This window comes from Enhydra lutris, unplaced genomic scaffold, assembly GCF_002288905.1.
Source record: "Enhydra lutris kenyoni isolate GAN:26980312 unplaced genomic scaffold, ASM228890v2 scaffoldscaffold4, whole genome shotgun sequence".
In the NCBI taxonomy this organism is placed as follows: Eukaryota; Metazoa; Chordata; class Mammalia; order Carnivora; family Mustelidae; genus Enhydra; species Enhydra lutris.
In genome coordinates this window covers 15,889,947-15,902,622 of record NW_019154088.1, presented here as the reverse complement: position 1 = coordinate 15,902,622, position 12,676 = coordinate 15,889,947, and the positions used below count along the sequence as shown (strand labels likewise).

The 12,676-nt window shown below is 46.9% G+C and overlaps 1 protein-coding gene across 15 annotated transcripts in view; it reads right to left on the bottom strand.

Annotated features, from left to right (window-relative positions):
* LOC111159463 (semaphorin 6D) overlaps window positions 1-12,676 on the bottom strand; it is a 598,866-nt gene that overhangs the window by 41,986 nt on the left and 544,204 nt on the right. The window contains exon 1 of one of the 15 annotated variants that reach the window (XM_022522029.1): window positions 10,169-10,383. The exons of the other annotated variants lie outside the window; for them this stretch is intronic. The gene's annotated coding sequence lies outside the window, so the exon portion shown is untranslated. Of the gene's footprint in view, window positions 1-10,168; window positions 10,384-12,676 lie in introns of those variants that run through there. 15 annotated transcript variants of the gene reach the window in all.

Here is a 12,676-nt window from a genome sequence, read left to right as displayed (position 1 = left end):
GAAGAGGCTACTTTACCTGGCAAGAGAGACTTTGTATATGTGATTAAGTAAAGGATCTGAAAATAGGGAGATTTTCCCGGATTACCTAGGTGGGCTCCAATATAATCATCAGGGTCCTGAAGAGATGAAAAGGGGAGGCACGCAGCCAGGAAAGAGCTGTGACTCTAGAAGTAGAAGCTGGCATCAGGGACAGCTGGCTTGGACTTGGAGAAGAGACCACAAGTGAAGAAAGGAAGGCAGCCTCCAGAAGCTGGGAAAGACAGGGAAATGGCTTCACTCCTAGGGCCCTGTGGACACCTTGCCTTTAGCCCAGTGACACCCATTTGGGTTTGCTTACATCCAGAACTGTGAGGTAATGTATTCGTGTTGTTTTAGGCCTCTGAAACTGTGACGATTTGTTGCCACAGCAATGGGAAACTGATGCTCCCCAGCGTGTGTCCTCATCTATAAAATGGGAATAAAAAAGTACATGCCCCAAAGGGCTGATGCAAGGATTTTATTAAGGGAATATAAAGAAAGCACATTAGCGCTCGGCAGAGATTAAAAACTCAATGAATGCTAACTATCATTATACATGTGATATCATCACATAGACTAGGGATTTATATAGTGCTGATTAGAATAAATGGTGATTCCATAAAATGTAATTCATTCTATCATAATAATACCTTACATCTGGGCGACACTCATCTGGCTTTTATGAAGCCTGTTAACCTCCACTGTCTCAGGCGATGCTTATTAGAATTGTGACTCCACAGATGAAGAGACTGAGGGTCTGAGGGGACAGTACTTTCCTCAGTCACTCAGAGAGAGCACTCTGTTGGCCAGAGTTGGAGTCCAGGGTTCGAGATTACAGTACACTCCCAATTTCATTGTGTGGCTTACAGAAACATATGAGCATGCTATGCGGAATCTTAATATGAAACAAAAATGATAAAGCCAAATGATGATGGGGTTATTCATCGCACACCAGACCATTTCCCATATGATCTCACCCAGCGACGTCTTCTGCCGGGGCCTCCAGCCCCCCGCTCCTCCTAGCACTGCCTGAGTACTCTCTCTAATGCATCTAGTCAATTGTGCAAAGCACAAGGGAAAAAATTCCATCCTGACCGCAGCAGGCAATCACCTTATGCCCTGAAGCATGAAGTTTGATTACCCTTATCTCACTTTATCATTAAATCAAAAACTGTTGCTATGAATACTGGCCTAGGACTCCATTTATGAAATGATATAGGCCAGTCAGCAGAAATAAGTGAGTGCCCTTTTTCTTTCTTAATTTCTGCTCACTGTGAAGATTTTTTTTTTTTTTTTTTTTTTTTTTTGGTGAACAAGGGGGTAAAAAAAGCCTCTTTAGCTTTGAACAGATTTTATTACTTTCTCCACTCTTTCATGAGCTAGCTGGGATGCCTCAGGCTCATCGCCATTCTCCCCGTGCTGTAGGTAAGAGGTTTCAGATCTGATACCTAGTGGCCTACCAATGCTAGCCTTGAAGTCTGCACCTTGTTTGGGCAGGGACCTGCACTCTGGCCATACCAGAACACCATTTATCAAAGTGGGGTCAAAGGACCGCAGGGTGTGGGTCAACTGAACTCTTTGCTGCAAATGCAGACTCTGGACCCCACAGAACAGAGCTATTAGTCCTGGGGCCCTGGGAATCTGTATTTTAACCCTATGCGCTCTAATGAGTTTTATCATTGGAGGACTACTGGTAGAGATCAAAGCTGTGGGTAATGGCAGGAATGGTCTGGGAATGTGCCTAGATTTCCCCAGTGCTCTTCAGTTTTTCATCAGCCCAGGGGGCAACCAGCACAGAACATAATGCCAATCATGTCTATCGGCCTTCAATACAACCAATAGTAGGAGCCAGATTTCTGAGGCCATGAATCCCAAATGGCTGACATCAGGGTCAGGGTTATGCAACTGGACATCAAGGGCTGGGGTCAGTCTCCAGGCCACTGGACCTCTCCTGCCAAACTCCCCTTTCCAGTCTGGTTGACTGTGCAGCAAATGTGGTGCATGGGGGTAGAGGGTAGCTGAGGGCGAAGCTGGCTTCAAGAGCTACATGTCTCTCCATGGGGAAAGACAGCACAGCATGAGGGCTAAAAGCCTAAGCTCCGGAGCCAGACTGCATTTACTTCTGTTTAATAGACACCGAGGCACAGACAGCACTCACCACCTGCCATGCACTATTCTAAGTGCTTTTCAAATATTAATTCGCTTCTGTCTCACTACAACCCTTCTAGGTGGGTACTACCACCGTGGTCCACCTTTTCTGTGGTGAAACCGAGCCCAAAGGGGTGAAGTCATGGGCTCGAGATCACAGCGTGTCAGCCACACAGCCCAGACTCACACCCCGACGGCCGGCTCGAGTTCTTGGTCAGGACCTTACCGCGCTGTTTCTTATGGATCCAACTCCCCGGTTGGACCCTGGGAAAACTGCTTCAGCTCCCATCCCTCCCATCCCTCTGTGCGCCCCTGTATCAAAAGAGGACATTATGAATAATAGTACCCACCCCCAAGAATGCTAATCAAATCATTCAGTAGATGAGGCACACAGCAAGCACTCAGTAAATGCTCCTTAGCTACTGAGGGGTCCTACACCCTCAGAGGCAGCCTGAGGATTAAATGAGATAACATATTTAAAGTGTTAGGCACAGTGCCACGGCACACAGTAAGTGCTAGCTGTTATTATTAGCTGAGTTGAGCCAGGCCAGTTTATTTTAGGTCCTGTCTGGAAGGCAACTGTGCTTTACGCAGGAGGAGGCAGCCAGTCCTTCAAAAAAAAATAACTGGGTGGGAGCCAGACTCATTATTAGACTGAACAGGTTCTCCGCTTTATGTCACTGGAATATTCCTGAAAAGTTCCCGATAGAGGATTTGTATATGTTTAATCCTCCTTCCCCACTGACCTATTTTATAATTTCTGATTGATCCTTCATTGGCAGTGATTTCTTCAGACTTAAGTCGTCTCTCAGACTGTCATGTAACTATTAACTTGTGAAAGACTTACATATACCAAGGAAAATTGAACCACTGGAGCAACTCTTGGCAAAGTAATTGGCTTAATCATCCCCTAATGTAATTGTTTCATTTTATTTTTCCTTTGTTACGAGTCCTAATAAGCATGCTTCTACTACACTGAACGTCCCGTCTTTCCTTCCATGAAGCTTATCACCTCCACTATTAAATGGAACCCTGGTTAAGTGGTTTGATTACGACTTATGTTAACTCAAGGGGTGAATGATGGCTTGGCAACCTGGGCCCAGGACGGCGGCGGGGGCGGGGGGGGGGGGGCGGCTTGGGGGTGGGAGGTGGGGAGGTGGAGCGCCACTGCTGGGAGGTGAGTTTATCCTGAAAGCTCAGACCCAGAGAGTGCAGCTGAATCCCCAGGGTCTCTCAAGGATGGCATTTTCCAAAAAGAAGCATTAGTGACTTTCCAGGTTGTTTACTGCTACTTTTTCAATTGATTAGGAAAAGACTGTCAGCTCCAACCCCATTTTTTGCAGTTTACCAGGCATGATAGGCTCTATCTGCAATGTAATAAAATGTTAAACTCGACAGACACGTTTACTAAGATGTTTGCTGCGTGTCACTCAACTCTGCTACCTTTCAGAGATGAACAGGAACAGGTAATCCAGCCTCACAGGACCTGCAGTGTGGACTGAGCACCTGGAGTCCAGCTCCTGTCATTCTCACAGTTTCTTTGTTTTTTGTTTTTGTTTTTGTTTTTTAAGATTTTATTTATTTATTTGACACAGAAAGAGAGAGAGAGAGAGAGATCACAAGTAGACAGAGCAGCAGGCAGAGAGAGAGGAGGAAGCAGGCTCTCTGCCAAGCAGAGAGCCCGATGCAGGGCTCCCATCTCAGGACCCCGGGATCATGACCCGAGCCGAAGGCAGAGGCTTAACCCACTGAGCCACCCAGGAGCCCCTCATTCTCACAGTTTTAACAAGTTTCTACTCTCTTCTGCTTCCTCTCTCCACATCCCCTTTTCCCCTCTCCAAAACCCCCAATATATGTACACAATTTAGTCCTTACCATAGAATCTACATCTAACATAGAGTATTTTTCAAGTTAAAAGTTGAAACCAGTGAAGCAGGACCCTTCTAGTTTGGTTCTGCTAAACAACCCCATGGGAGGAACAGTCTTGCTGGGTAATTTGAGGCAAATCACGTTATCCCTTGCAATGTGCCTGTGCAACACTGAACCAGTTGGCAGTTGATAGGGAGTTTTTAGCTCTGATCACGGAGCAATCTACGGAATCGCCACAAGATTGATCCCATTCATTCTGATGGCTTAAGCCATGGGGTCATCTGCTGAATGGCCAAGTAGAAAGAGCACACCAGAGATACTCAATAAATATTTGTGGAGTGCATGGCAAACTGCCTCTTCACACCTGAAATGCAAGTCTGTCCTAGGTTAGGACTCAAATGTGGACAACTGATCGAGACCCTTCCCCCACCCCCACCCCAGGGCCTTTGCCTAAGCTGTTCTCTATGCTTGGAATGCCCTCCCTCTCACCACCTCCCCCACGGCCCCCTCACAGTCCACCTGTCCAAATCCTACCTAGTTCAAGGACCAGCTCAAATATCAGCGGCTGCACAAAGCCTTCCCTGACTACCCTAGCCAGAAATAACTCCTCACTCCTCTCATCTACCATAGGTCTGTGTGTATGGTTCTGGCCCTGAAAACGCTCACCATTTTATTTTGGCTCTGTGTTTACCTTGTCTTTTCTATACCACTCAGCAAGACCCTTGAGCTCTGGAACTATGTGTCAGTTCCTCTTTGAACCATCTCCCCACCCTGGCACCTCCTTGTGCAGAGCAGACACTTGGTAAAAGTTGGCTGAATGAACAAATGGTTTCCCCAGCAATGACCAAAACAGAAACAACTGCAACATTCTTTCCTCCTTCTTCTGCCTCTCCTCCTCCACCACCTTCTCTAGCTTTTAAAAATATATTTATTTGACCCACCAATTACCCAGGGGAGGAGGTTCGGGGACCTAAAGATGTAGACAACTCCGCAGACCAAAAAAAGCTTCCAGGGACCCCTAGAATGACAAGTGATACCTAGGCCAACGTAGACACTGGGGGAGTATGAGTCTCTGGTCCGCTGACAGCCGGCTCCTGGGAATGGAAGTGTTATTTTCCCAAAGAGCTTCATCTGCTCTGGTTCATATGTGCCAGTTCCTCGTATGACTAGAAACTCCTGACTATTTTTAAATACAGACTCCAATAATAGGCTAAGGAATCGCGCATCTTCCCAAGTCCTAATTATACATGTCCTTACACACTGGCCTTCTTCAAACCCGTATTTCTTTCCCATAAATATACGTTGAACAACTTAAATTTTAGCATTCTATGTAGTGGTAGTGTGTATTTGTATTTTTTTTTTCCCTTCCGTAGGAATCCTGAATAAAAAAGGACAACGAAAGAAATGCTGACGCGCGAGTGACAATTTCTCAACAATGTGTCTGCTTACTCCTCCAGGTAAAAGGATTCTCTCACAACCATAAGTAAGAAAAATGTGTATTACAATATAATACATAGTCAAACTTCAATAATACACTTTCCATCCTGGTGCCACTAATGCTTGAACAGCTGCAGCTCTCACTGTCTTTGTTGATGGGCCCCATAAATACTCCTGGGAAATGGGACAAGGATACATAATGGATCTTCACCTGCCAAGATCGGGGAAATGAATGTCAATGGCACCCAGATGCAGACTGGGTGGAGAGTGATGAATTCTGCCATTTGTCCTGTGCCACTGTAATCTTGGACAGGAAAGCCTACCATCGAGAAAAATGGTGGGAGAAGGAGCTGTTCTAGGACACTTGAGAAGAAGAGTGTGTCATAATTATTTGGCCACCAAGAATAAAAGTGAAAGAAGTGTATAACAGTATGATTTAGTTTAAAGAAAGGTTAAAGTTTAAGAGAATACCCACACTGTACGTATCATTTCATTTGGTATAAAATGTTCCCTCAAAATGGGACTCTTTTATTGAAGAACAAATGTCAGAAATATCAGGGAGTCACAAAATTATAGGGTCATTCATGCTCCCAGAAACAATTCAGTGCAGAGATGAAAGGGTGTGGGCTGACATGTGAGCTCAAATCCCGACTCTACCACCTCCCTGGCAGTATGACCTCAGGAGAATGACCTGACTTCTCAGGTCCCTGAGTTTTCTTTTTAGATAGAGCAGTGATAATCACAGAGCCCACCTTGTGCACTTGACTGAAGGTTACAAGAGAGAATTATAATCAAGACTAACAGTAAGGGATAGGTATTGCATGGAGGCTGCTGTTTCCCCCCTCTTCCCCTTTCTCCATCATCATCATCTTCATCCTGCCATCCCAGATGGTTTGTGGCTGACTTCATTAGTAAATATGAGAGGAAGAAGCAAGAAGACCATCTCCCACCAAAATACGAGGCGGTCTCCCCTGCCCACATCAAACTCCAAAAGCAGTACTTCTAATCATGAAAGTTTTCTTTTTAAAGCTACCCAACATAACTTAACAAGCCTATCCACCTAACTCATGTCCTTGTTTTATCAAGCTACGACTACTGTGACATACCTTCTTAGTAAAAAGAAGAAAACCCCCGCCCCCCAAAAAAGTGATAGAAAGCACTGGGTACTTACTATCAGACAAGAGTCCCAGATTTAAGGACATCACATGTTTTTTGTGAAAAGGGAGGAAGCAGCGATATGTCCAGTTCTCCAAGGAACTTAGACAAGGTCTTTTTCTGTTTTCAGTCATTCAGAATCACAGGCTAAAGGCTACTTCATTCTTTTCTTCCCCTTTTCAAAAAGACTGCCTTCCGAAGGTCTAGGATGAGTGGTGTCTGGGTGGCTTCTTCTAATTCTGTAATTCTGGTGGTTTAACTGTGTCAAGCCTGCAGAGGCTTTCCCGTGGGGTGTCTACGGCTGTGGCAAGTCCTCTTTGAAGTGGGGCACACCACTGCAAGTCGGCAGGGTCTGCAGAAAGGTCTGCAGGTGTGCCCCCAGAACTGGATGAGGGGCCCAGCCCAGGTTGCCAAACAATGGAAAGTTCCCGTTCTGGGTGTTAACTGTAGTTACCACAGCCAGACAATGCTGCCAGTGGTGTGGAAGAAAAAATTGCTGTAGCCAGCTGTGCTGTTCACAGTCGGATGGATTCTGTGTAGCTCCAAATGGTGATGGAGCCAGCAGCCTGTTGTAGCCAAGGACAGGATGATGGATGATCTACATACTGTGTCCAAGTAGAGAGAATGGCAGAAGTTCACTTCAGGGTTGTTAAAATGCTAATCTGGGGGAGTTAACAAAAGCTTAATAGAAGTGAAAAGTTTGAGAAATAAGTACACCTCATGGGGTATCTATGTGGACCACTGATTTGATCGCCCTTGGTTACATAAATGGTGGCTTTTCCCAGTAAAAACATTTCCTCGTTTTCCTGTTGAATGAACGGAAGCACCTCCAAATTGTTAGCGGCACTGCCACTGTTGTGGGTCTGAGGAGAAAAGTCAGCCCAACAATAGCCACCTCCACTGAAGAAGGTTATGAGAGGCTTATTTATAGTTATATGATTTTACTCTCTCTGTGTCCTGGGAATAAATGAAAACACGTCCGTCCCCCCACCCCCACCCCCCAGCAGAAGTTGGCAGTTGTTCATAAAATAAGCAGCAAGCTAAGACGTGGGCTTTGGTGGATCTTAAAGCAAAGTCTCCATTCACATGAGTTCTCCTGTTCTAATGACAGTTTCAGTTTGTGAATTACACTACTGGTATATTCAATGATTAGTGTTCATAATTTAGGATTCAACAGCATGCTTCAAAAAAAGGTGCATATTTACATTTCTTGCCAGTGATCCATTTCGCCACGTGATCCAAGAATGCCATTTGCATTCTTACTTAAGTTGAACGTACAGAAACATGGCTGCCTCACCTGGCTTTGGAACACTGACTAGCATAGCTGCTTGCGAACGACAGGTACTCGATAAATACTGACTGACTGGCACACCCCCGAGTGCCTCTTGCTTCCTCTAGAAATGAATCTAGAATGTGCAGGCTTAAAGTCTATTAATTGAAATAAAAGGTAATATTTTATCCTGCAATGGGTGAGGGAAGGAGTTCACCTCCTACAGTTACACCAATAACGGTTAGGCATTCAGCCAGCTCTTAACTCTGCATAAAATGCATGAGAAGGGTGAAAAATGACCCCATTTCAGATGCATTTTTCACTCTTTGTAGTGAAACTCACATGCAAGAACAATGACTAACTAATTACTAACGTTTATTATGATGGAGCAGCAAGAAGTGAAGAACTTCTCCAGTTTCAATAAGTCCTTAACAATTATGGGCATCTTTGTGAACCAAAGCTCTGATTCCTGCTTACTTGCCTGTGTGCCTTTCAAGCAAGAGAAACCACCACACAAGGATGCAGGGGCCCACTTACCCAGAGCACCGTTACTGGACAGATCCTTCCTGTGCAGCAAGCAGCCAGTGAACTGAAGTCCACTGGATATTTCTAAGTTGCCCTCACTCTAAGGACTAATAGGTTTACATCAGAGCCATCTTTCAGATCCATCAGACCAGGGGAGGCATGACCAGATGGTGCTATTAGTGGGCACCAAAAAAAAATGAAAGAGAGAGAGAGAGAAAGAGGGAGAGAGTAAGAAGGAAGGAAGGAAGGAAGGAAGGAAGGAAGGAAGGAAGGAAGGAAGGAAGAAAAGGGCAGAATGACCACAAATCTAATAAAACTTGAGTTAACCAGCTGTTTTGTGATGGAAAAGTCATAATATTCCTGGCATACTGTCCTACATCACAGAAATGTTCCTCAAAAAAGGTCATCCATGTAATATCTCTAGTATATGTGAAGAGAGGTACCAATATTCTATAGGATCCAGTAAGACATAGTAACTGGTTTTTAATCTAACTAAATGACCCAGGGGAAGAAAATGGTTTGCTAAACAACACATTTTGGAAATCTCAGGGTTATTTACTTAACTGTCTTTCTGAGAGCACATTCTAGGGACCTAAACAGAGCACAGACAGTAACTACAAAAAACAAAAATCGGCTATGGCTGGGCTTTAGTTTATTTACCTTAAGATGTTTTAAGTTCATGATAATATAGGCCCAAATTTCAGGGCTTACTTGACAATTTCTATTTACCTAAGCCGGGTAAATGTTTGTGTAGTATTTGCCAGCCTGACAGAAAATGCCTGTCACTCACTACATTAAACAGGACTACACACAACTTGATTTCCTGAGTTAGATAGCTAAAAAAGCAATAGGATTTTTTAACAACTTGAATAAACCAGCATCAAAACCTACTGTTTATTGAACCGAAAGGATAGTAAAATGCTCATCTTGAGCTGTCTGAGATTTTTCTCAGTTCTACAGGGATGAAACCTGGAAAAATTTATCCAAACAAGAATTTTTCCTCTGCTGAGGGGCAGAGACCAAGACGAGATTGGAAGAATGTTAAACCTTTCCCTAGGACTTTAGCCTTGAAATAAACAAAAGAATCCACTTTATTGCTCCAAACATCAAGCAGAGGGAAGAACAATCCTGCAAAAGCAACTAGACTTTTTACTGCAGACTTAAAATTCTCAGTAGCCAGAAGTTCTTGGGAAAATTACCGTAGACATTTCTTTTCCCAAGTCACTGGAAACACTACCGTTATTTTTGAGAGAAAGCAGCCGCCCATAGTGGTGGACATAAGGTCCAATTACTATTTACAAAGTCCATATATCTGTAATAACGATCTGCTGTCCCTCCTGTGTGAAAGTCGCCCAGCTGAGACTGGCGAGGGGTTGCGCTGCTGGAACTTGGGTCGCTGACTGGTCAGCTCAGAACAGGCAGTACTACCCTGAGTTCCTCTAATGCTGTAATTAATACTGCTACTTCATTCCCCTCTAGCTTCCATGACATTTAGCTCTTCACAAGTTCAGGATTTAAACAATCTCTCGACATTGGTGGTCCCGAGAGTCGATTTAGCAGAAATTTTTAAAACCCAGTTCTTATCCATACCAAGTCTTTTATGACCTTTTATTTCAATCCAAGACTTAAACACGACAGAGGAAGCTTTAAGCCTTCCCAAATTACCCAAGGTGGCTGCTCTATCAGTTTCTGCAGACCAGGAACAGACATCAACGCTGTCAAGACGGGAAATAAAAGTTTCCCTACCTTCCTCCTCACCATCCCCCTGCCAGCGGCTGCCGATGCGAGCGGCGGCTCCCTCCCGGCTCCAAGACGCCTCTCGCCGCCGGAGAAGGGGCTCAGTGCAAAATTGACTCTTCCTTATTTGTTTCCATCCATAATTGATGGGTAGATGAGAACGTAACACATCTCTGCGCTGGGCTCTTGCCGCCTGGCGGAGACCCTCTCCAAAACGCTTCCGTAAATCATTTCCAGCGGTAGAACAAAGCACGGAAAGTTGCGGGGGAGAGTGGCCAACAGGAGAAACCGGGGCGCCGGGTGGGCGGTGGGGGTGGGCGGTGGGCAACTCCAGGCTCCAGATCCCGCCAGCGGCGCGCTCGGCCAGCAGGGGGAGAAGGAGGGTGGGAAGTGGCTGCCCTCCCGGCTGGAGCCTGGTTTGGGGGGTGGAGGTGGCCGGGTACCCCGAACCCCCGCCCCCAGGAGCTGCCGGAGGCTGTCCGATCCCGGGGCGCACTGACAGGTAGCGGGCGTCCGCGGTGAGCTGCTAGGTCTCGGCGGCGGCTCTGCGCCCCTTCTTCCAGCGCGGGCGAATGCCTGCGGGTCCACTCCTAGCCTTGCGGGCGCTGCGCGACCCCGACGGTCCCAGCGTCGGCTCCGGGGCGGGCGGGCGGAAGGGGGCGGCCGAGCCCGCGGCCGGCTGTGTCGGCCTTGGCTCAGCTTCTTGCGCTGGCTGGAGACGCCGTGACCGAGCAGCCAAGCAGCCCGGGTTCCCACTGATAATGCGCGGGGAGAGCGCGGAGCCGACTCTGCCTGGCAAGAAACTTTTACTTGCCCCCTCCTTCTGCTTTTTTTTCGAGGGGGGGGGGCGTGCACAGTGGAGGGGGCCTCCAACTCCACGTGCCCCTCCCCCTAAACCTCCAGCAGTGTCAGTTTTGATGGGTCTGCCAAACCTCTCCGGCCCGCTACGCGTCCCTTGCACGGCAGGCGGACAGGGCTGCTTGGAAGAGAAATCAACTCTCCAGTGACAACACACATGCACGCACATACACACACGCGCGCGCGCGCACAGGCACACGCACAACACAGGCTGCGATTCCGGCTCTGAGGATCTGAGTCCGATCCCCACCAGGCGCCCAGAGCATTAGCAGATTATAAGACGGTCTTACCTCATTGGGGGTGGGGAGTGGGGGTCGGCTGGTTAAAAAAAAAAAAGAAAGAAAGAAAGAAAGAGAAAAAGCTCAATACGCGCAGGGAAAAAAGAAAATAAAGAAAAAAATCCGTCTTTCTCCTTAGGTCTTGGCTTCCTCGATATAATCCTGAAACTCGCCACCACCAGTCCTTGCAGCAGCGACAGCAGCAGCAGCGGGACGGAGCGGGAGCAAAACAAATCGAGGCAAGGCAAATGGTGTAATTCGATCCATCTCCAAGTCAATCCATCAGGCGAGCCGGAGCTGGTTCCCTCCCCGCACCAAGCAGCTCGCGACGCGGGGCCCACCCCCGGTCACGGACGGCAGGAGGCGCGGGCGGCCCGGAGCGCTCACCCTCGGCCGAGTGCCGTGGCCAGCGCCGCCTGGAGGCCCCCAGCCCGGCGCCGCGGCCCCGGTGACCCTTCCGTGGCCCTCGCGTCCCTCCTCCCTGGCGCTCTGCTGCGCACCCTCCCTCTCCCCACCTATGAAGGGCTGCTCCTTCCAGCAACTCCCAGAGCCTCAGTCATCCAGCTCGCCGTGGCTGCTGCAGCCTGCGAAGCAGCCTTTTCGCTTTCCTCCCTCTTTCCCTCTTTTTCTCCTTCCCGCACTTTTTTCAGAGCTTTCCTCCAGACATCCAGAGGACAAATCATTGCAGCCCAGAGGAGCTGCAGGCGCAGTTGCTCTGTAAAGTTCGGCCTTGGTTTCCTAATCTAAGATTTATTTTTTAAGTACATCCTTACAAAATCGCCCCCACATTACCTTTCTCGTCCCCCAACCCCCTACAATTTCTCTTTATAACCACTAAGCAAAACAGCTGGGAAGAAGCAATCAAACATTGCTTTATCTTTATAAAATACAGAAATTGCCTACTAAAAATCCCATTTCTACTTTGAATGAAAGCCATTCAGTACAGTATAATTTTGCAGGCTAATGAGCCGGTTTTACAGGCAAGTGTTTCGTGTAATATGTTGTGGGAGAAATGAAAATGTCCTTGAAGTGACATCATTTAAAATTGACTGTCACAAATGAAAGGGAAAAAAGGCCATATATTCCAAAACAAGAGGATTTTAATCCAAACTTCATTTCCAAGAATGGGGGCTGTGTTTTATTAATTTCCAGTTGAATTATGAATCACTGAGGGCTCTGAATGGCTGGAATGAACCATGATATCCCAAGAAGAAGAAGGAGAAGGAGGGGAAGGGGAAGGCCAAGGAGAAGGAGGAGGAGGAGGAGGAGGAGGAGGAGGAGGAGGAGGAAGAGAACAACAACAACAACAACAACAGAGCTTTTTCACCAAACTTTCAGTATTCATTTGAGTATAGTTAATTACTCCGAAAGAGAGAAGAAG